Raw genomic sequence first — 25,500 nt, 5'->3', positions numbered from 1 at the left:
TGACGTAAGGTACCCAAGGCGGAGCTGCGTCTATAACAATCAACAGCTAAGGTACGGTTGAGTCTGTTGTGTTTTTTGGCGGGAAGAAAATTCCTTTCTCGTGTAATACTAGAGGAGTAGAACAAGCGCCCGAGGTAGCCACGATTACATTAGCTCTTTATTCAAACGAATCCGGATCGTTATAGCGAATCAAATTTTCGAAAAGTATCGTTTGATCGAAAACAGGCGCACCATCTGTTGAGTAAATTGAGACCTTCAACTTGTACCAGATTGACGCATGCGCCATCTCTTCGGACTCGTCGTATACTACAACCGCTGTTCATGAGCGAGTGTATGGGAGATATGCGATTCGTGTGGTTCTCGCCAGGCGGACGTATGAAAGAGGGGCGTTATCATTTTGTTGAAGTAGTGGAAGTGGAAACTGAACGTGTGGTGCATGATGAAAAGTGAGAATTCTGTTTTTACTGTTGGTGTGAATTTCATCGATTCACGGGATACGACTGACTAAAGTTGACAATGCAGAACTGCAATAGTGTGGTGGAAATTCAGGTAGAAAAGATTTTGGTGTAATTAGATATGATTTGTTTATATATAGTGCCTGTATTGGTTGATATCCTTTATTACGATTTACCGGGTTTAAAGTATATGGATAAGTAAAAAGGAAAAGGTTAATTATGTTCACGTACAAAGTAGAAGTGATAATATTTTATTGAGCAAAGTTTTTTCAATCTCTCATCTTGCTATACTTTGTATGTCTTTGCCGCATAGAATTTCAACCAGAATTAAAAGGCACACAAAATAAATTTCAATGAAATAAAATAGTATAGCCACTTAGGTCTTCATTCATAACAATCAATGTCAGTCAGTTTAATTATTTTTTATTTTCCGTTCATTAGATCATAATGTGTCAAGTTTACATGATATTGAACAGGTCAAAACATTTACAATTACATTTGAGAGAGAACTAATATCAATTATAGCTTATGCGTTTACATGGGGAGTATCAAATATAAAATTCGACGTGTTAGAACTATTACAGTATGACTATGATACATGTTCTGGTAACAGTTCCGTATATTGGAAACATTTCTTAATTTTTACAGAAGAAACTACTTACGGAAATGGGTTTCTGTAAGGTTTCCAACGTTCATGGAGGTATTTTCTTTCATCGTGGAATCTATTTGACCAGGATATCATGTATTTTCAAGAGAAATATCTCACCGACGCACAAGTGCCATTGCTTTCACTATGTGAACCGGATGCTACACACGTTCGATGATGCAACCCTCTATCAGTGTTTCCAACCCCTTTTTTTAATTATGCTTGCCTAACCTAACCTTATTGGAAATGGTTCGTGGGGCTATCCATCAGCTACCCATGCATAATGTACAATTTGCACACGTGACGAACACGATAGTAGGTATTTTATGATGAAGAAGGTTGGAAACACTGCATACCCAATACAGTAGTCAAGATGTGTTACCCATAAGAATAAGAAAAATTACTCTGTGAAATATTGTGTTTGTTTTTGTGTAAAAAGCATAATGGTAACTTGAACTATGATACGCAATAATACACAATGTAAGTACGAACCATGCGAAACACAAAATATCTGATTTTACGGTGTTTCATATATAAGGAACTGGTACCCATGTTCTAAATGGAACAACACACTAATTATTATAATGTTGTAGTAAAGGTAAAGATAGGGTCAAGTTCCCCATGCATATAGCACTGTACCCCACCCCGGGCGGCCCCCATTGATTGGAGGCTGGGTGAGACCCAGAGTCACTTTATGCTGGGACAAGGCTGGAAAAATTCAGGCCTTAGATCACCGAAGCTGGGTGTCCCACCTGGTAGTAAGATGCCCTGCTGACTAGTTAGTTTTTCTAGTAATAACATATTATGTTCGAATACATAAAAATTATCTTTCAGTTTCACAAGTTAGTAATAGGTAAAACAATAGAAATACTCTGACATTTATATTTTCTCGGCTTCTGGTAAAGATGTTATCATACATAATTTGAACTAAGAAATACTCAAATATTATATTTTATTCTTCTTCCATATATTCAATTACATTGTATAGAACTCGATCAGTTAAATACATTTTTGTAACTTTGGTTTGCTTATTTTTTTTGAGGAATTAACTTTTTGTTGTTTGGTAATTTATTCTAGAATATAATACCTGCATGTGTCGGAGCTGATTTGGTTATTTTAAATTTCATTGTTTCTCTGTGAATGGCTGCTTTTTTCTAGTATCATGTACTTCGAGTAGATAGTCATTACAACATTTTCGTTAAATGTCTGGCTACATGGTGAATTGTAGCCTAATTTACACATTATTCTGAGAGCATGCTTCTGTAGTTTAAATATTCTCTCAGTACTATAACGAAACCTCCTCCCCAAATCACTATGCCATACTCAATATATGGATATATATATAATAATATAATATATGCTTGTTTTAATTTCTGGTATAATATGTTGAGAGAAATTTAAGTTGGAAGAGATTTGATGAGATTTTGCTGCAGATACTATCAACATGCTCATCCCATGCAAGTTTACTATTTGTTCTTACTTCTAAAAATTGACTGAATTTTCTGGTTCAATAATTATATCTTTGGATTGATTTGTTGTTTTAAGTCCACTTTATGCACAGTAAGGCTAATCGGGACTGGACCTACAGTTTAAAGTGGGATCCGGACCACTATGTGCCTCCACTGGGAATCAAACCTGGGACCCCTTGATTACAAGGCGACAACGCTACCACTGTGCCATCGGGGAGGCCAATAATTATATCTTGTATTGAAGTTGTGCTTCATATTCAATTTTTGATTCTTAATTAAAGGTTAAAAAATTTAGTCTTACATTTTATGTGAGTAGTAAGTAGGCCTACATTAGAATGAAGATTCTGCACTAGCTGATTTACAGCAATGTAGGTATTAATTTCTAGTGTGTCTGGTTCTTTACCACCACATAATTTTTAATTCCACAGATAAACACACACACAACCTTACATGATTAGTCACTTTACACTTCTCAGAAAGTTCTGGGATTCCAGAATTAAATGTCGAGGAATAAGTCAAACCACTTAAAATAACCATATTATATTAATTTGTATCAACAAATCTTTCAAAAGAAGATTGTTATCTGTGTGAAGCAATTTTTCTTCCAGGGAGAGAAACAAATAGGTTGACGAAATGTAGGGATGTCACTTGTTGTCAAATTAATCACTATGAAAGCAGCAATGGCCATTTGTAGATTTATGGTGTTAAGAACTACCAAAAACTAGTGCATTTTGTTTTATTTAATAAGAATTCTGTATTTTTAACCTTTAATTCCAAATCAAAAATTGAATATGAAGCACAAACAACTTCAATACAAGATATAACTATTGAACCAGAACATTGTCATATTTTTGGGAGTAGCAATAGATAGTAAACTTGCATGGGATGAGCATGTTGATAGTATCTGCAGCATAATCTCTTTCTACTTAAATTTCTTTCAAAACATAATATACCAGAAATTAAAACAAGGATATATTATGGTCTTATATGTTCCTATATTGAGTATGGCTTAGTGATTTGGGGAGGGGGCCTCATTATAATACTGAGAGAATATTTAAATTACAGAAGCGTGCTCTCAGAATAATGCATAAATTGGGCTACAATTCACCATGTAGGCAATTATTTAAAGAAAAAGGTATAGTGGCTATCTATTAAAACAACAGTTTCCCGTTGTGAGTTGTGGTATGGATAATATGTGCTTTATTTACTATCTCACCACTGAAACTACAGGATACAAATCCAAGCCAGGGTATGGGGTAGCATTGTATATTTGATAGTTTTATCTATTCACCTTTCATCCTCATCATTACATTGAGGATGAATGGAGATTCATATAGAAAATGTTAAATTTAGTAAATGGTAACTATTGCTAAGAAAGTTTATTGATAAGTCGTTTATATAATGCCAATATTATAATAGTAAGAAAAAGTAAAGTGCTCCCCTGTGCTTTGCACCATGCCATGGAGGCATATAGGGGGTGTGGAGTTCGGCCCCACACTTTCTTGATCACAGCCGAAGGTGGGGGTGATGTGATCAGCACCACACATTATTATTATGCTGTAATGAGTCATTATTATTATAGACTTATATTATTAAATCCTGTGTAGACTTTCACTTGATACCTCAAATGTGCACATATCTGACATACATATTTCTTTATTATTTTTTTACCGTCAGATTTCAAGCAGTTAAATAGAGTGAATTACATGATTATTATAATATTTCTTTTAACTTTTATTCACATCAATGAAGCAAAATCTTTGAAATTTGGGAATCTTAGGAGATTTCACACCAAAGCACCAAATGAGTGTCATGCTTCTACTATGTGAAACGTTGCTGTTGATCGGCTTGTTCCCAAACAACATGTGTTGCTTGTTTGTTTGGATTGAAAGCTGCCTTACTCTGTATAAACATCTCAGTTTTGGGAATTTAGGGATCTCCTTCATGGATACATGGTTTAATGAGGAAACATCAGCTTCTGCCTTTCAAGCTCACTACTAGAGTTTTTTGTGCAAGTGGTCCGTGGTTGGAGCTCTAATATTTCAATGTTTATTCAGTGTTTTTAGGACAACTGGTGGAATACAGTGCACAATGATGAGTACATAATTGTGTGCATAATTAGTTTGTAGTGGTAACCAGATTCCTGTATTGTTCCTTTGAGAGAACACTTAATGGGGTAGGTAGGAGAGAGGAAGAGAATAAATTCCTCAAACACAGAAACTGCTGTAATGAGACATTTGCGGGGAGCTGCCATTGAACTCGATGGTTTAAGAACTTCTTCGTATGGACATTTCCATTTTAGGTCAGGTGTTTTTCACATGGTTTCACCTCGGTAGATTTTCTGTAACCATTAAAACTGTATATGGAGCACTGACGACCTGCATCTCTTTGTTGAGTGTCTGGATCCTACAAAAATTGCCGCCCGCTCTTCCATTTACTCTCGTGCTCTTTCTAGGGTGGGTCCTCTTAAATTGAACACCGTATACCCGCGTAGCAGACTACAGTCTAGAAATCCAGAAGGCAGCAGCAATGGGACTCAATACATCACCCAGATGAAAGTTTTGTTGTTCTTATGTAAAAGAGTTTAGTTTTCTAGTAATACGAGATGTGGCTAGAAAAAAAAACGGATTGATATTGCTGTTGACAAGCGGAAAGCACGTCAAATTCAAGCGGTGCATGAGTGTATAACGTGATATCCTGCCTGTCGACTTTGTGATTGCCCAGGGTGCGCTGCAGTCAGTTCCGCTGTAGTTTGTGGATGAAGTGACCCGTACATCTGTGCTCCGTCGGAAGAAATGTTAAGTGTGAAAGTGGAAAAGTGTATTAATGTGAAGTTTCTTATGAAACTCGGAAAATCTGCCACAGAGACTTATCGTTTGTTGAAGGAAGTGTACGGAAATGAGTGTATATCACGCACGCAAGTGTTCGAGGGGTTTCAAAGGTTTAAAGGGGGACGAGAAGTGACCGCGGATGACTTGCATCCTGGACGGTCATGCACATCAAAAACTGAATCAAACATTGCAAATGTCCATGAATTGATTAGAATTGGGTACCCGAAAGTCAAACTGTCAACCAACATTATTTCATTACGGTGTTGACGACCCTTCGTGATCGAGTAAGAAGATGACCTGATTTGTGGAAAAGCAAGTAATGGATTCTTCATCAGGATAATGCTCCTGCTCACACGGCATTGTCAGTCAAGGCTTTTTGGCCAATCGTGGGATCCCAGTGTTAGATCATCCACCCTATTCGCCGGATCTTGCCCCGTGCGACCTTTTTTATTCCCAAAGGTCAAATTAGCACTGAAAGGCACCAGATTTACGACCGTAGGATCTGTGTAAAGAAAAGCACGGAGGTCATGAACATGGTTTCAGAAAATTATTTCCAGCACTGCTTCCAGCAATAAAAGTTTCGTATGGAGCGATGTATCGATAGTACAGGAGAGTACTTTGAAGGGGATAATGTTCGTATTGTACAAAATAACTAATAAAAGATTTTGTAGCTACAGTATGGTTTCTTTGTAGCCACGCCTCGTACGCTACTAGCTAACTAACACTCTCTAGCCTTCTTAAACCCGAAGGTTCATGGCTGCAACAACACAAGCCTTCCATCTGTCCCTATCCTGAGCAAGTTCTATATAGTCTTTTTCATCCCTACCAATTTCCTTTAGGTCAATCTCAACGTTATCCCTCCATCTTCGTCTTGGTCTTTGTACTGGTCTCTTACCATCAGGTTTCCCAACAAGAATCCTGTAAACTCTTCTTTCCTATCCCATTAGTGCCACATGGCCTGCCCACCTAAGTCATCTTGATTTGATCATTCTAATAATATCTGGACATGAATACAAATTATGAATTTCTAAATTATATAACCTTCTCCATTCACCTGTCTCCTGGGCCGGCGCAAGGGGCGGGGAACCGTGCCGCCGCCCAGAGCGGCAAATTTCTGGGGCGGCAAAATTTGAAGAGAAGAAAAAATAAGCCTATTGAAAACTTGGAAGTTATAACATGACTGACAAAACTTGTTTGAAATAGGCTCAATTTTACTCCACATAAATGTAGTGAGCAAATATCAACAAAACATTAATCTCGATGTGATAGATGCTGTTAGATTTCTTGCAAATATATCAGAGCACTTTGAAGTAAGAAGAACTGATGAAAAATTCAAATTACTTAGTCAGTGGCGGCGACTGGTTCCAAAAACAGGGGGGGAAAGGTGCCAAATCTGGTTGGGAGGAAGATCGTATATTTCCCTTTGTAGATAAGGTTTAGCATAGTGCTGAGGCAGGAGTGGCGAGAAATGGGGGGCTGCCCCCCTCGCCCCCTCTAATCGCACCACTGTACTTAGTTGATGCGAAAGATATAGAAATTAGATATAGTCTATCCAAAGATAGGCAGTACTGTATAGGTCCAAAATCGAAAGAAGCAGTAGTTCCAGTATGACGGAACTGGTCGAAGATCCGCAAACACAGTACAAAGTCCATTTGTTATCAGAACAAGGGCGTCGGGAGGGGGTTTTGAACCGGTCCGTCGATCACTCCTAGAAATTGGCATAGTTTATTTATTTAAAGTTCGAAAAAAAAGTTTTGTCAGATCTGGAGCTTGTTACTTTTATTGTTAATTGAAGAAGTAACGACCAATTAATATTCGAACAGAATAACCAAAGTAAAAACAGCGTTACATCGAAAATACAGTAACCAGATTATGTCCTGCAGTTTTCAAAATTTCAAGAAAAGTGAGTTCTATCAGTTCTATGGAGTGAGGCGAAACAACAGAACTTTATTACTAACATTTTCCCAAATATTTATATTTTTCTTGGACAAGTTATGCAGAAGTTAACAACAAAATAAAATAGCTATGCATTTCAGTACACTAACTGTATGAAGTGGATATTCACTAATTCGGTGGATCGATTAGAAGTCTCTCCCCAGTGATATAATAATAATATATTTGGAAAAAAATGGGGTTTATTTACATTGGTTTATAATAGGTATTATATCATAATAATCAAGACAATGATAATAATAATTATTGTTATTTCTACTATTCAAGTTTTATCAATGGCCTGATCACCCCTATAAAAAATTCTGGCAACGCCCATGCACCTGATCTTTTGTTTCAAAAACACATGAAGGCTCCAAATATACGTATTTACCCTACTAATTTAAAAGATGAATTGAAAGTATTAATACTTTAGGCTGTCATAAAACAGAACAGTGCACCAAAGGACACCATACGAAAAATAACATTACATGTAATTTTTTTAAAAAAATCGAATCATATCATAGGCCTTCAATGGTAAAAATATGAGCCCAAGTCTTCAAGGCATTTCTTTCCTAATAGGCCTACTTGTTACATTTAAGATACGTATAATGAAATTGTAATTTAGTGTCACATTTTTTAAAGTTTTGATGTGGTAGAGACATCCGTTTGTTCAATAGTGTAACATTATTTATTATTTTATAGTTTGGTGTTTTACTTAGGAATATATTGATTTTCAATTTCCCGTTTCTGTGTAATGACCGGGGGGGGGGGGGGGTTCGAAAGGGAGCGGGATTTGCCGCAGTTGTCCAGGGCGGCGAAATGGCTAGCGCGGGCCTGCCTGTCTCCTCATCCCTTTTAGGTCCATATATTTTCTTAAGGATCTTATTTTCAAATACTCTCAATTTAGGTTCCTCTTTCAATCTAAGGGACCAAGTTTCTGCTGCTAGGGTACTATTAATTAACTGAATTTTTTTTCAAATATATCCTAAATAAGCTTTTTGTTTTACTTGTTTGAACTAACAAATTAGCCATGTTAATTATTTTTTAATTTACCTGTTCAACTCTAACCTCCCTGCTTCGTGTGACTTTGTGTGGAGAATGTACCATTTGGTAGATATTGAATGGTGCCACCATTTACACAAACAATGTTTATGGCTTCAAACTCACGCCTTCTGTTTCTTAAACATTTTCCCTGTGCACATAGCACCAAGCCATGAAGGCACATTTAGAGGATGTGGAGGTACGGCCCCACACATTCTTAATCTCGGCTATTTTGGAGAAGATGTGATCAGGACCATGCTCCGGCCGCCAACCCCTCCAGGTACCCATTGATTTGAGGCTGGGTGAGCCCGAGAACTACTTTGTGCGAGGACAAGGTATTAAAAGTTTCGAGCTTAGATCTCCCACAGTCAGATGCCCTACAGAATACACCACCATGGTTCTCTAAACACTTAATGTTAATACTATAGTAAATAAACAAGGTCGTACATCGAGACACAACGTTGCAATAACCTTGAAGAAATATAGGCAGTTTTTATGTTTTGTCAATTTGTTACAATAATTATTGGATATTAAATAGAAAAATAAACAAAATTTGTTTCACTTAGATTGTATTCACTAACAAGATCACCATAGCCAATCAATAACAAAACAAATGAATATTAATATTTCGATAAAGTGTGAGAAAATTTTTCAATTCTTACGGATAAATCTTGGTGATACAAATTAGAAAATAACAATAGATAATTGCAAATGTCATTCAATAGAAGTACTGTTGCAAATCTCCCTGAAACTGTGTTCATGTGACCACGTGCAGTTCCTACTAAATCACATGGTCGGAAAGCAAGGACGTATTTTGGGGGTAGGTCGGGACCCCCCCCCAGAAAGATTTACTAAGTACAAAAATTAAATAGTGAAAATATACTTTTCTTTAATCGAGGGTTATTTATTTTCGCCAAACTTATTGGAAGGCAAGGATTATATTTTGATCATATGACTGATTGACAGTACCAAAAAGATTTATTACTACTTACAACATAACATTCATAAAATATTACCAGGAACTTTATTTATCGCTAACTCGATCTAACAATCTTTTTTTATTCAATAAATATTAAATTCTTTATCTCAAATATTAAATTCTTTATCTATTTGACACTAATTTCCTTAACAGAGCAGTTTTTTTTCTTATTGTTTATTTTTGTACAAATTTTGCCGGCCTTAACTACACGTAAGCTAGATAATGAATACCTTTGTCACTATTCTTATACCGTCCTTTTACCTATTCATGCAATAATAATATAATATTAATTAATTTGAATATATTAATTATTACTATTTTAATTAATGTAATATAATTATAATTATTTTAGTTTAAACATTATTTTTATTGTTATTATCATGATTATTTTTAAACACTTGGTTCGGACTCTTCCCGAAACATATTTCTAGATACGTGACGGTCCGAAAGGCAAGAGCGATTTCTTTGTTGCTTTTCGGCTGGCCAGGGCTCTCCGTAAACTTACCAGCGAAAACGTGGGAAAACAACCTACGTCCACGAGGGATAGGCTGCAAGCATAGACAACGCGAACAGGGAGTGGAGAACCAGCGCAGTCGAGAAGGAAGCGCGAAAAGTGTCCCTTCATTATCACTCATCCCCAACTTCGAGATTAGCCAAAAGTAACGCTAAATAGCAAATATCAAATAGGAGAACTTCTAAAAAAATATATACGCAAGCAGCGCTTACCCTGCCTGTTCTTGGTGCACGCTGCTGCTTCAAATTGAACCTCTCCCACTCCTTATCTATATCTATAATTAGAACACTGATGTATCCTATGGAGATTCAAATTTGTTTATGGACGGTGCAAGTGAAGGCGTATTACTACATGAATAGACTTTCAACAACTTAAGCCCTGGTAATATATGAATCAGTCCAAAAAAAGAGGCAATGTCTGCTTTCTGCTTGTACAAGGTTGGAATCATGCCCGAACACGTGTGTTTGTGATGTGTTTGGATTCGTCTCAGATCTGGGAATTGTTGCCCGTTGACCCGGAAAATGGTGCGGTCGTGATTTTCGATGATTTTATTCTTGGTTAGGCATGTAGGCAGAAGCATGACGGTTGGAGATAATCTGGTCGAGGATTTCTGTCAATAAAGTTGACGTGGAGTGTTGCTGTCCCCGTTGGAGGCACGTTGTGAATTGGTTCAAATTCCAATTTATACTGTGGCAGGGTGGGGGTGAGGGGCTCTTCATTTCAAGCTACAAAAAAATGAAAGTTCAGTTAGTATTCGAACAGAATAACCATAGTAAAAACTGTGTTAGATCAAAAAAAATATTGATTCTAAATTACAATTTAATGTTTTCCTGTTCTACCATTTAATCCAAGGAATAAACGATTCCTCGGTTTTCAAAATTCCAAAACTAGAGTTTTTTGCTCTTATTATTGTACAGACCATTCCCTGACATTCGCTACGAGACTCGGCGGCAAGCGGCCCGGCATCAGCGCTTGTCTTTCCCGGTGAACGGGCCCGCAACAGTCGCTAGAGTCGGCTATTAAAAATACAGTTTTCATATTGTGTACTAACCTTGACTACGGAAGGTGTTGAAAATGATGTCCCTCTGCTGCAATGCATTCCTGGCATCTCCGAAGGAAATTGGCATTTACACGTGCACGTTCGTCTACTGTAATTCTCCCGATTTCTAGTACAATACTCTCTTTTAACTCACGGATGGTGTGCGGATTGTCTTTGTACACTTGGTTTTTCTTTCCACTTTTATTCAGAACTGACTCTGTTACTATAAACTTTTTTACAAGGTTTAATATATTGGTCCTATGTGGAACGGAAACATCAAAAAAATTCGTTGCAAAACGTCGTCGCACTTCTCCAGATTTCCTCTTTCCGAAGTAACACTTGACAAGATAAATCCTTTGTTGCAATGTAAACTTTTGTGGTGCCATATTAAGCCACAATCTTCAACACACGGACACAACACAACTTCCGAGGGAGGATTATACTGGCGTCAGTCTGCAACGTCAACAGAAAGGGAAAGAGAGCGAAAGAAACTGACTAGTCAGACTATCGAGGACCTCGTTCACCGGGAAAGACAAGCGCTGACGCCGGCCCGCTTGCCGCCTGGTCTCGTAGCGAATGTCAGGGAATGCTCTGTAGAAGGAACTATTCAATAATGAAGTGGTTCCCATTTGTCGAGTGTCAAATAACTGTTTTTGATTCATAAAAAGTTCAGACAATTTTAATAATGTACACAGTATTCTACAGAAAGTCCTACGTAACCACTACAATGTTTGTAGTGGCGCAATACTCTTTCCTCCCTTATACGAAGTAGTGTCCGAGCCGAGGTGAAAAGGTCGGGACATGGATTAGAAGGAATGGACTGTCCCTACTAAATCGGAAAGTCTGATAGCCTTGCATCAATAGTTATAGAACTAAAATAGCCCAATATTCTAGACTGCAGACTGTCCAGAAACAAGGACAAAATCGAAATTCATGCAAAATTTGAAAAACCATACGTTCAAATTAAAATTCCCCATGGCTCGATGGGGGGCATGGCCATCCTGGTCCCCCACCCCTTGGGTACGGGCCTGCTTTGTTTGATATCTGTGTATCGTGAAACAGTATGGAAAGATAAAGAACTATTCACGAAGAATGTATGATTAAGACGAATACAATTCTTATTTAAAGTGAACTTAAGTCATTCCTTGTTAGCATACACTGTTTCCAGGCCGGTGCCCCCCCTCCCCCTCGAGCCATGAAATATTTTGATGCAAACCTACAAAAAATAACATGGATAATTTTTAAGATTTTGCAAGAATTTAGATTTTCTTCTTGCATAAATGAATGGGTTATCTCTGGAGAGAGGCAGACTCCAGATGTATGCAGTCTACTATATTTAGTAATTTTAGTTTTATAACCATTTATGCGAATCTACTAAATGTTCCAATTTGGTCGGGACAGTTCACCATATTTACTCCCTGTTTTGATTTTTTTCGAACTGCAGTCTTGATGAGAAAATGTCCTCTTTTTGTGGTTAATTCACATTCAGACATGTTCTTCATTATAAGGATAATTCCATAGCGTTCGTGGTCACATTTGTGGGTATGAATTCCCATGGCAGAAGGGGGATCTCACACCTTCCTACCAACGATCTATGAACTAGAAACAAGTAAAATATGCACTCAAATATGCAAATTATGCACTAAAGGAAAAATATAGGCACAAAAAAGATTTATCGAAATACATTTATTTTTTAAAGTTCTACACACACATAGTGACCATTGAAGGTAAAGACGAAGTAACAACAGCTTCCATGTCAAGTAAGGTTGCAAAATCTTGTATTAAATTGAATTTACTATTTCCAGTTGTTAAACACAATATAACGAAAATCGTTAAGTAGTTTTAAATTTATGTAAATTTCAGTGGCCTACAACATATCTCTCTAAATTGGTTAGAGTGAAATTTTTCTGTTTACCAGTTAGTATATCCTTGTATGAAGAAAAAGTGCGCTTCACACTGCAACTTGTCACTGGACAATATTTCAATGCAGCTATGTCCTCTGGCGTGAGGTCTTGTAATAGTTCTGTTGATTCACCTTGTAGCACAGCTTTCACTTTGCACAAGAAATTCAAACCTGGGTTCTTGGAAGTCACTTTATCTGCCTTTTGTGCAATAATTCTCCCCACTGATGTTGGAACGGATACAATTTATTTCTTGACATTTTCCCGAAGAGTGAGAGCAGAACACAAAGACATTCCTTCTGTCTCCAGTTTGAAGATCCTCACTCTAGAAGGTGCTTTCAGAAATACTTTTTTCACAGCAGAAATCACATTATTTATATCTGGAAATTGTGCACGAAATTCTTCCGCAATTCTATGAAGATCTCCCCTTGACCATGAAATTTCTGAAAATAAGACATAAGCAATTTTAACTCAAGATACTCGAATGAAGAAGTGATATTGGAAAAAGATGCAGTTGAAGTTCCACAAAACTGTGCAAAATATGTTAACTTCAGAAAATGTGTTACTTTTGCAAATAAAAAAACAAAAAGGCCCGCAAATGGGGATTTTAATTTTTTTATTAAAGAAAACATGTTTATGTGGTAATTTTTTGTGAAGGAGAGAGACTAAAAATGAAAATACAATCGGAAATCTTACGTAGTTCATCACGAACTGCTCTTGCTATAGTTGAATAATTTGTTTGTTCCAAAGCTTTCGTCAAAATCAGGTGTGGTGTTCCTGGTTCACTTTGATTGAGCTTTCCAACGACCACATTAGCGATATATCGACTACACGAATCTGTGGTTTCGTCTATAGACAGCCACACTGGAAAATCTGCGATATCATCCCTGACACTTTGTAAAACCTGCGAAATAAATATTTAATTTTAAATTAATAATTTAAAACATAATATTCCTTGAGCATTTTTATCATTCTATACAGCTTCAGAGTCAATAAAAAAATAATTAAAAAGTAGATTAGTTTGTTTATTTCGTTTGTTAAATAAAACGTCGCTTTCAATATTACCACTAAGTTCTCGAAAGCACTGCGCAAACAACTTACCTCGGAATACAGTGGACCAATATAATTCTTTCGTAGTGTTGACTCGTCTGGAACTTTTTTCTCGCAATGCTTTGCGAGGAAGCTACGAAATTCAGGATTGCTCAACTTTCTTAAAGGAATGTTAGCTGCGCTTTGCACAGGTCACCAGCGAAACCATCTTCACTTGTTTTTTGTTTATCAAGTACAGTTTCTATATTTGCTGTTTGCAGGTATTGCTTGAATTTCTTAGGTGGATGGCAGTCTTCATTTTTTGTCACATGGTATCTGAAACAATACAAAATATTTTAATAACTTCTGGATTCACACTTTTGCGGTTCACTAAAAACAGAGAGACCAAATTGAGTATAAAAAAGAAAAAAATATATTATACTTACTTCCTTACAGCATATTCTGCAGAAAATCACTCTCCCGTCCGTTTGTAAATTAGGCTCTCCTATAATCCATTGTTTCAGTAAAACAATATTCGATGATTTTTCTTTCGGCATCTTCACACAATGCAAACTATACTAATTCAAGGGAGTACAGACTGTTTACGAGCAAAAATTTCCGTTGCTTTATATAGGCCAAGGAAGAAGGCCGGGGGAGAGGATGCACGTGTTCTCTGTGTCATTGCCAGGTTTGCACGAGGGAGGGAACCGTCTGCTCTGCAGCGCGTAAACAGAGGTTTTCGAACACCTGTGCTTCAAAATGTTAATCTCAGAAACACTCCACAGGCGAAACATTAACCAAGTAAACAAATATATTTAAAAAGAAAAAATAAATTTCAAGATCTTTTCATAATATGCATTTATATGCGCTTACGCAGTAAATATGCACAAACACCTTAAATATGCATTTATATGCACTTTAAATCCCCCCCCCCTTACTTCGGTTCGGAATGCTCTGAAACAACTTTAGAACCCGGTTGGATATTAATTAGAGGGTCGGAATAAAATATGCAAAATCCGCACTCTAGTTATAACAATAGAAATAAGCAATTTGGACTTCAAACATACTTTACTAAGAATAACACCATAAACACACACAAAGAAGCAATAACAAAGAATTATGCCTGCCTGTGTGTGAATGTTGCATACATCTTTTGTTCTCTCTCTCTCGGGCTGGTAACAGCATGGTGTAAATAAAAACGTATTTCTATAGCTATAGATAATATTTTAAAATTATATCAAATTGGACTAATAAGAAGTGGAACAGTAGCTGCGAAGGTGGTTGTCATTCACCCTAGGCCCCTGAAACATAGAAATAAGACCAACCTGTTATTTCTCCTTCATTTCTCACCTCCTTTCGTCGGGAATAAAACATAACACTTGCATGTTAATTTAATAAGAAACTGATGTCTTCTTAAAGTTTCTCATTTTTAGTCCCTCCACCAGGCGCGGTTGGCCCTATAGCGCACAGGATCAGTGAACCCCCAGTAATATACGATAATCACCTCGAGAATGAACAATAAACAATGTCTTTACATTTTCACATTATTTCGCTAAAAATTCTACACAATAAGTCATGTATTTGTGCCCGTAATACGGTGAACTCTTTTGCTGAGAAGAAGAAACCGCGATTCGGCCGCCCTGATACAGACCCTCAGTTGAACCCCCACAGGACAGCTCTTGCCATTGTGAAAGCTTCGTGCGGGAGCAGAAGCTCGAGGAGGGTATAGGACAAAATACATGGAAGATGAGATTTGCAGAACCTATGTTCAACCCAACGGTCATGCGCAGTTCGTTCTCTCGCAGAAGGCGCGGGACAAGGCTCCGATCTCGCTGCTTCCTCCCTTCCAGTGTTGCTGTGTGCGGTTCAAGTTTGAAGCGCACACATTACATATTCAATATTCTCTTTGTATCATTTTTGTACTGAACTTCTTGGAATAAATGCAAAATTGTGGCAGAGATGGATGAGTGGAAACAAATAAAAGCTGGAATTAGATGCGATGAATTAAAATAAAGGAGATACATTACCAAAATAGCTCGTGCATGCATTCAGAGGTTTTTCCTTAAAGGTGGAAACACTTCGGGTTCGCGAAAGAGAAAGAATGGCGCGAAGACGTGACTCGCTGTCGCTCGGTGTCAATCGTCTCAAGTTTGTTAGTTTTTGAAGTGCTTGGATACTTGTTGGAAAGTATTAAGTGATGCTGCGAGTGAAGCGAGAGATGGACTTTACCTAGTTATGTCACATGATGCAGTGTAGGCGTTGCTGTCCGCGCAGGTAAGAAATGACCGATGGAAATGCACGTAATTAACGTAAACGAACTTCCTTGTCCACTGAAAAAAAGCGTGTGCTGGTCGACCAGCCCCAAATTTGAACAAAGCTATCTTGTATCAATGAAAGGGTCTCAGGTTCGATTTCTAGTATGCACATGCCATTAGTTGCCAGTTCCCTTTAATAAATGTAGGACCAGTTCTGATTAGTCGGCATGGACGTCCGGAAGGGGAAAAGGGGGCAGCCCCCCGTGGAAATTGAATGTAAACCAAAAATTATATATTACACGCATATAATTTAATTTCAGTCACAGTAATTTTTGGTAATTATTATAAAAGCGTTGCAGTAACTTCAGACTGAAGGAGTGTTTTTTGCTCCTCCTGAGGAAAAAATATATTACTTGCCCCTACATGAGGACGTCCATTCCAACAAAACTCAACTTTTTTCATAAAGGCACAATTTATTGTAGTTTCAGCCCTAAATTTATTCGCACACCCCTAATACAAAACCTTATACTCCCATATAAAAAAAAATTCTGGACAAATCTTTTAAGCCCTCCCCCCATCCTTTTGTTAAGCGAAGGAAGTTTATTTTGCGGAAACTGAATATATGTCACATGACTTCAGTGAACCCCCGGGTAAATAATGCACGAGCCGCGCCTGCCCTCCACCTAGTTATCATTAATTTGCAATCGATTTTGCAGATGTGAACAATAACACACTGCTTCAATGAAGATGGTATGGGATGCACAACCGATTATCTTTTTAATAGCCACATTTCTTGAATGCTAAGTTTTCTTTTCATCGGATTCAACTGAAAAGTGTATACATAAAATTTCTACAATGTCTAAGTATGCCAGCTACATCTAGGTAGGGGGGGGGGTTGCAGAGGGTGCTAAAATCATTCTCGTCCTGGGCGCTGAAATCTCTAGCTATTTAATTATCATTTTTAATAAAAGGCAATAACTCAATAATATCTAACACTCATTAAAAACATTTCACCTATTTTCTAATTTCTTGACATTTTGAACCAGTCGTTAAAGGAATTAATTTCCTAGTTTATAAATGTAGCAAATTAATTTGTTTATATATGTTTATAAATATAAATAAATTAATTCATTATTTAATAATTGACATATATTTCATGACAATTTTATATATATATATATATATATATATATATATATATATATATATATATATATATATATATAAACCAAGGTTTCGGTCTTGCCCCCCCTCAAAAAAATCCTGGGTATGGGCCTGACTGTTTCTGAAGTAGTTTTTAGTCTATCGTTATCTTTTTTAATGTGTTGTGTTTGTCCTGTGCAGGTCCCTTTACAACTTTCACTTTTAACCTTTCTCTAGGGCCCCTTTACACCCCCTTTTTAAATTTCAAGCTTAGAAGGGTGCAAAATGGCCAAAAATTTTAAATCAATCAACCAATGTATTTTAGATTGAATTTCAACTGCATGATATGTAAAATAATAATAATAAACTGTGGAATATAAGTTTCTGTGACTGAAGGTCAAGACTTGAAATCTTACTCTGCCCCCCCCCCCCCTTGCGGGCACCTTTGAACGTAACTCTTATTAAGTTGTTATTATTGTTGGAAAAGTGATTTTCCACTGACTTATGTAGATTTACAGTGTGTGTCAATCTTAAAAATTCAATTCACCCTCTAGCCAGCAATTTCTGTCCAACTATAAAATTAGGAAAGGGACTCATTTGTCGATGACAAAAGCTGACTCTGCATAACACACATTTCCTGTGAACAAGTCAGTGGGCGTAGAATCTACATTCCAAGGTCATTGATCCACGTGTTCTTGCAGGTTACGCAATCGTCGGTTTTATTTCGTTGTAACACGTCACGCATTAAGAGCAAAGTGAAAAATGAATAAAAGCTAGAAAAGCGGAACATGTTGCCTGGCAACATCACTTTGCTGGCATCAAGCTTGTACTTGTTGAACAATGTCATAAAATCATTATCAGCGATTTCCATTGTTCATTGATTACGTCACACCTACATCAAGTTTCTTATATGCCCTGTCCCAGCTAACTGTAGAGCAGGACTGCGCATAGCGGCAGAGCAGGAGGAGGAGGGAAATAGTGGTGAAAGCGCAGCGTTGCCAACCGTACGGAAATTTCATGGCATGTACGGTCCAGACCTTAGTCCGTACACTAAATGCACAGCTTGTCAAAATTTGCTCTTGCAGTTTTATCCCTAATATTTCCCTAAGAAATTCTTAAACCAAGCGAACGGACCTGGAGACAAAAATACGGTCCGTTTGCCAGTGCGTATGGTATTATAGTTTTCAAAAGTTTGCAACGCCTGACAGAGTGTAGAAAGGAAAGCGGGTAATTTGTGAAAGGTTCGACCCCCCTATCCCTCGTTTCTATCCGGCCCTGTGGATTTCTTCCTACCTTAATGCCTCAATCTCTCCTTTCACCTCACCCTGGGTGCCAAGCGAGCAGATTATATTCGCCGGAATTACAAAGGGGGGGGGGGGTTCACACAATAATTTATATTTTTATGTCCCTGGTTCGTTTACACATGTACAGAAAGTGAATATACAACTTGTTAAATGGACAGTACCGTAGTTCTTTAAATCATAACATTCTAGTAGGACATATTGGTTTATTATACGTAGTTTTATATATATATATATATATTACATAGCGTTTCCATGTGTGTCTTGCATAGACCAAATTAACAAATCTCTAATAATATATTGGCGCACCTATGGCATAACCGTCGGCACTTCCTTTACCGCAGAGTTAGCATAACTATCTCTGTGGGCCTACCCTCAGCTTTAAAGATATTCAGTTCCTTATAAATGCGTTTCCTTACGCCTTCACTCTTTCTTTTGGGCATCAATTAATCAATACGGAAATATCCACATATTCAAAGCTTTTTCTAAAAGGGGACTTGGGACAGCAAGAGGGGCTGGCATAACCAGATGCTACATTATTATATCCAGTTTAGCCACCATAAGTGGACTAAACTTGAGGAGACGTTCCTCTTTCGTCGATCAATGGTGATACACTGTTTTTTTCTTAAGCCGACTGGTCTTTTTTATAGCCGGGGTAAACGTCCGTGGACCCCGTAGCGTTGGAAAATTCCACTACAATGGTCTTTTGAAAGACAGCTAGCTCCCCCAACCGGGGAGGTAAAAAACAGGGGATTCTAATATCCAGCAAAGCACAATCCAATAAGCATATACACTTACATGCAATAATAACATAAAAGTACACTCATGGAAACATGTTACTTAACCCTACACCTTGTACCTGGCCAGCAATTAATAAACGTATTACCAAAACCAGTACTGGTCAATCCGACCGTTACAAACTCCAGTCGCCAATTACGCAATCCCCTTTCTCTCACTGCATTGATGGAGCCGTCTCGCGTCACTACTTGCACAGAGACTTGTTCTCGTTCGCCTGTAGCTGGTACGGGGTTTACTTCATTGTCCCCCATAACTGTCTTTTTAACACCTTCCGTTCATCTTATCTACTTTTATAGGTTTTTTTAATCTTAATTTCTCTACAGTCCATTAGACTTTAGATTAGAATATTGTGGATATTGGCTATCATGATGGATTCCCGAAAGGGTGTCAGTGATGACGAGCCGTAGCTACCCTGGAAAATGAATATCAACCTAAAAGTATATATTTCATACATATAATTTTATTTATCAGTCATTTATGCTTATTAAGAGGCCGTTGCAGGAACATGGTAGTTTCAAACTGACGGGCTGTTTTTTAAGGGGCGACACTCTCATGGGAGCATATACCTGGTTTGCCCCCTGCAAACAATTTTGCAGATGTCGGTTGTGGTCTTGCTACTGTGAATACAAAATTGAATCAACTTGATCAAAACAACCGAGTAACCGCAATTTGTAAGTAAGCAAAACCAAATCAATATACAGATACGGGGTCTTCTGAAGCCGTAATACTATAACAAAATCTTTAAAAATGAAATACTATAAAAAATATAATAATACTATGTATCTTCATTCCGGGAGATAATAAAGTTTGACCGGGAGATTGAGTTCCATTCGGAGTGACTACCGGCCATTCCGGGAGGCTTGGCGAGCCTGCCTGCCTGCCAGTGTCCGTTCCTGGGTTTAAACCCGGTTGCTTCATCTACCTCAATTTCACCGTTCATCCTCGGGCGCACAGCCGGCCTCTGTGGCGGAGTGGTCATCGTAACGCCCTTCGAAGCCAAAAGTCTTATGTTTATAATCCTTTGCATACAATCATACATTGATGTGTCATTGTGTTTGTTCCGTTTCTTCACCCAAGAGATGGAAAAGCGACGTTATTGATTTGGTTTATTTTACTCCGCATTTCTGCCACTTGTGACTAATCGCGAAGATGATGAGTGATGATACGATGAAACTGATGAAAGGACACTCGCAGACTCTCATCCCTGGGCCGGGATTCGAACCCGGGACCCCTGGCAGAAAAATCGACGTGATATAACCAAATTAGATATAGTTAAGCGTAAAAACTGACAATATGAAGGTCACACTGATAAGTGTCGGAAATAGGAAGTTATCACATGCAGGATGCAACGGTTCAACACAGGCGAGATTTACGGAAGAGCAACAACTCTGTCATGCGTCCCTGGGAGATACGTCAGAGCGATCGTTTGCTGTGTAGGGTTGCATAAATACAGGTTAGATTTCAGCGCTTGTAGAGCAGAAATTATGAGCTTTCGAGATAATGTTTATGAGGAAAAGCTACTTGTTTTATGATATCTACATAATAATCGTTGTTGAAGTTGTTTTAGGATACCCAGCGTATAAAATCTAGGTGTATTATAAAGTAGGCCTCCGCCGTCAACAGGGTTGACATCTTTAAAACACAAGTGTTTTAAACGTCTGAAAGACACACACACACACATATATATATATATATATATATATATATATATATATATATATATATAATAAGTGTTTAAACCACTTTTGTTACATTCACAATAAAATGTGACATTTAAAAAAAACAGGGTAGCTAAAACGAGGATAGAATAACGCCTCCCAACTGTGGAATAGTCGAACAGCCTAACTAACTAACTCACTCTCTAGCCTTCTTAAACCCGAAGGTTCATGGCTGCAGCAACATAGGCTTTCTATACCTTGGGATCATCCATTGCCTCATATTGCCGATTCTTGACATCTTTTTACAGTGTATACGCCAAACCCCCAATATGAATGGAGGACCGCACCTGTTGTTGGTCAGCGGATCCCTTGGATCTAGCTGGGAGGATCACATAGTAGTCCACCCCAATTCTGCCAATTGTGGGACGCTCCTAGAGCCATGGCAGAACAGCCTACATGCGAGATTTTCAAGTAACATATATCAGCATTTAAGAAGTCGTCAAACGTTTGCTTTTAACTAGAAACCACATTTTTCCTTGGATAATAAACAGATACCTTATCGGCCGGAGGCTGGGAGCGCACAAAATCCATGGCGATCTTGCCACGTTCTGTTAACTGTTTTGTCTAACCTAACCAGTTTTATTCGCCACATCCCAGTATTTTTATCGTTTTACGAGTACTTAAGTACTTACAAAGTCATTCATTGTATTCATGAACGTTTTGTTATAATAAACATGTGTAATATTCCTTGATATTTGACTTTATGTAATTAAATGATCCTTTTACACAGGCCAGCCATTACACAATCATAGGTGTGGCAACGCAGCATTGGATGTTGTGCGCTAGTGGACTGCACCCTCCATTATTCTTAGGTAATTCTTTGCATATTTTAAACGTTTTATTTGTTTAAAACGTGTTTCTTGTTCTTGATAAAGTTTTTTATGTTTATATATATTTTTAATAAAACAAAGTTAGCAGCCCTGAAAGAAAACCACGCTTTTGAATGCAGTTCCGATTAGCCTGTCTGGACATGAAGTGAGCTTTTATGTAACTTTTCTCACCCAGTGGATCGTGTCACCAATAAGCGCGGTTTAAGGTTATACCCTGTGATTTTCGATCCCATTTGTAATGGCAAAACTGCAGTCGATAGAAAATGAGTTGGGTTTTATTTCTTGTACGAGCAGGTTTACCTTTACTACCTAAGTTAGTGGTAAAACGTATTAGTTGGCTACCGTGTACCCTTTAAAGCGATATCGGCGTGACTCACGTGGAAATTCCAAGATTGGACCAATCTTTTTGGACGCTGTGTAACGAACAAAAGAGAAGGCAATAATAATTCGAAATAGCCTTTTTCCGTAATGCACCATGGATGGACTTCTAAGCATTGGTGATGTTGGGGATTCCGAAACGGGGTCGTAAATTTCTAGTAAATTAATTACCAGCGATGTATCCATGGTGTGCTAATGTGGTTTACAACCTTTGATTGCTTCCTAGAAAGTAGAATGTTAGGCACGTGAACATATAGAGCACTAGGATGATAAAGGATGGCAAGACGTATTTTGCTTCGTTACGAAAATCTCGTACACGACACTGCACATCTCCATTTTAGAAATAAAAATTTAGTTTGTCTATTGGCTTGAGTATTAACAAGCAAATTGTCACCATCATTTGTTTTACCCAATGAGAGCTTCAAGAGTTGAAACAAAACTCCACACACTTCTGAACCAGCATGTGAAAAAAATCTATTCCTTAAAAACACGTAGAACGCAAGAGGAACATTTATTAAAATAGTCATGGACAATTTGGTAAACAGTACTTGTGCATCCCACTGTACATTCCGAGGTCGGTCTTTTGAATACTTGAACAATATTTGTCACGAGTCGCATGAGCTTTGCTGCTTTTTATCTAAGAAATCTTGATTTCAGCTGTTGCCTTCACCCACAGTCACTTTTATTTGCTACAAGATGTAAGATATAACTCCAAGGTGTGTGCATGTGTTTGTACGCAAGGTGTCGCCTTCGAACACCGACAAATTTCCACACCGTATAGAGGCCATCTGGGGAACAACATTTCTTTAAAACGTCCTATTCTCAAACTGTCATGTTCAAAGTTAATATTATTTATGTTATTGATGTTGTTTTTAACTTATGCATGTTTATTTTATATATATTGTTATAATCATCTTATCACGCTGTATAAAATACAAGAAATGAAATTGATGTAACCATAGCAACGAGAAATATAAGTACTAAAAATGGTGATGGAAGTTGTGAGATTTTCTGCGCCTGTATTGTATTTATTTTAAATATAACGGTTATCGTTAATTACGCAATTTTATTTGCATTGATAATTGTTCTGCAAGTTTAAGCGCAGCGACGGTTATCAAGAGTGGCGACCCAGAAGCCAGGATTGTTCAAAAAGTGTGCAATCTTCTGACAGTGGTAAGAATGTCTGTTGTAATGGAACAGAATTTTTGTCATATGCTGAAGTAAGACTTACGTCACAATCTTCAGTGTGCTTGTATAACGTAACTTCTTAAGTGAATCGTCATATGTGTGAAGATCACAATGGCTGATAAGTTAAAGCAAAGTAAATCTAAATCGTCGCGTAAAGAAACAAACATTCAGGCTGATACAATGACTACTTACTTTGATGCTGATAATCCCGTAGTCGCTTCCAGTAATGCGAATACTACAGAACATGATGTTTGTTCTACAAAACCCGACAAATTATCTTGTTGTAATGATCCAGACAATGATTTGAGGTATGTTCAGTGTACTCAGTGCTCGTCATGGCATCACATATCTTGTCTCAAACTTACAGTCACTCACTGGACAATTTATTCGACTACACTAGAAAATTATTATTGTAAAGGTTGCAAACCAGATTATGATCCTTTTAGTTTGCCAGCTTATCTAGAAACTCTTAACCCGAATTTTGGCGATTTGTTAAGTACTGTTAAGAGTATTCAATTGCTTATGGTCGCTTCTAATGAAGACCTCAAGACGAAACTAGAACAGTCTAATGCTGAAATGAAATCTCAGTTAGAAAATTCTATGAAATCACAGTTAGAACAGTCTAATGCTGAAATGAAATCGCAGTTAGAACAGTCTAATGCTGAAATGAAATCTCAGTTAGAAAATTCTATGAAATCACAGTTAGAACAGTCTAATGCTGAAATGAAATCGCAGTTAGAACAGTCTAATGCTGAAATGAAATCTCAGTTAGAAGATTCTATGAAATCACAGTTAGAACAATCTAATTCTGAAATGAAATTGCAGTTAGAACAGTCTAATGAAGAACTAAAAACACGAATGGATCTTGCTAACCAAGATATGAAATTACAGTTACAGCAATCTAATCAAGAACTTGCAGAGTTTAATGAGAATATTAAGTCTCAGTTTGAACAATTGGAATTGGATATTTATAGTAACCTAACTTCAAAATTTGAATCGGTTCATCAAGAAATTAATACTGTTAATCAAAGATTAGACAACTTGACTTCCGATGTTAAAACACAACTTGATTCAATAGCTTCCGAATGTGTCAAGAAAAATGAACATTTGGGAAGTATTTTAAATAGCAATATTTCTCAAATCCGAACAGAACAAGACGTTCAAGGTCAACAAATTTTAATAAATAAAGATTTGATTAGTGAATACGATAAATCTATTACAGTATGTTCATCCAAAATAACTGATATTAATAATAGATTGACATCGTTGGAAGTTGCTGGTAAGGAAAATGTACATTTTGGAACGTATCTTATTGATTGTAATAACAGGTTTCAACATATAGAATCTCGTATTGATGTTTTGCAAACTAATTATGCAAATTTTCAACGCAACACAAAAGGAAATTTGAAACCTCCCCTTGCACAAAATAGTTCTCAAACTAAGACATCGCGTGAAAGGGCTAGAAATGCAGTTGACTCGGGGGTGACTAATTCATCTACTTATTCATCTGATGAATCTTTAACAACCCATGTGAAAACAACGTTCGATGAACCGCATGTTCGAAATCGTGTTCGCTGGAAGCGAAACAAAAGATTTATTCCAACCTGCAATGAGGAACATTATCGAAATAATATGTCACCTAATAGTGTACAGTTTAAGGATACAAGTAATTATGCGATTAACAATATGCAGACAACTTCTAGATTGAATTCTACCGTTACAAATATTGATAAACATTCCAATGTTCAACAATGTTGTTCTGCTGATGGTGAAAATAGTTACATAAATCAAATGTTTACATACTCGCAAGAACCTAACCTCCCTATCGTTCATCATAGTAATGTCCCTGGTGAAACGTGTGGGTTTCGTCATATTTCTTCCTTGCAGAATGAAGCTTGCAGACCATGGTTTCAAGGTGAAAGGCGTAATGCAAAATTAATGACTGGCACAAGTTGTCCAAATGCTGAAATTGGTGTTAATGAGTCAAATACAAATAACAATTACTGTGATAATCCACAAAGTCAGTTTGATCGTTGTATTTCTCCAACGTCTT

The 25,500-nt window shown here is 37.4% G+C and overlaps 1 protein-coding gene across 6 annotated transcripts in view; it reads left to right on the top strand.

Annotated features, from left to right (window-relative positions):
* The first annotated feature begins 330 nt into the window (after positions 1-330).
* Piezo (piezo type mechanosensitive ion channel component) overlaps positions 331-25,500 on the top strand; it is a 289,087-nt gene continuing 263,917 nt past the window's right edge. For all 6 annotated transcript variants that reach the window (XM_083113418.1, XM_083113417.1, XM_083113421.1 and 3 more), the window contains exon 1: positions 331-549. The gene's annotated coding sequence lies outside the window, so the exon portion shown is untranslated. The remainder of the gene's footprint in view (positions 550-25,500) is intronic.

This window comes from Lepisma saccharinum, chromosome 27 (assembly GCF_977018435.1).
Source record: "Lepisma saccharinum chromosome 27, izLepSacc3.1, whole genome shotgun sequence".
NCBI classification, from domain to species: domain Eukaryota; kingdom Metazoa; phylum Arthropoda; class Insecta; order Zygentoma; family Lepismatidae; genus Lepisma; species Lepisma saccharinum.
This window is presented reverse-complemented; position numbering and strand designations above follow the sequence as displayed.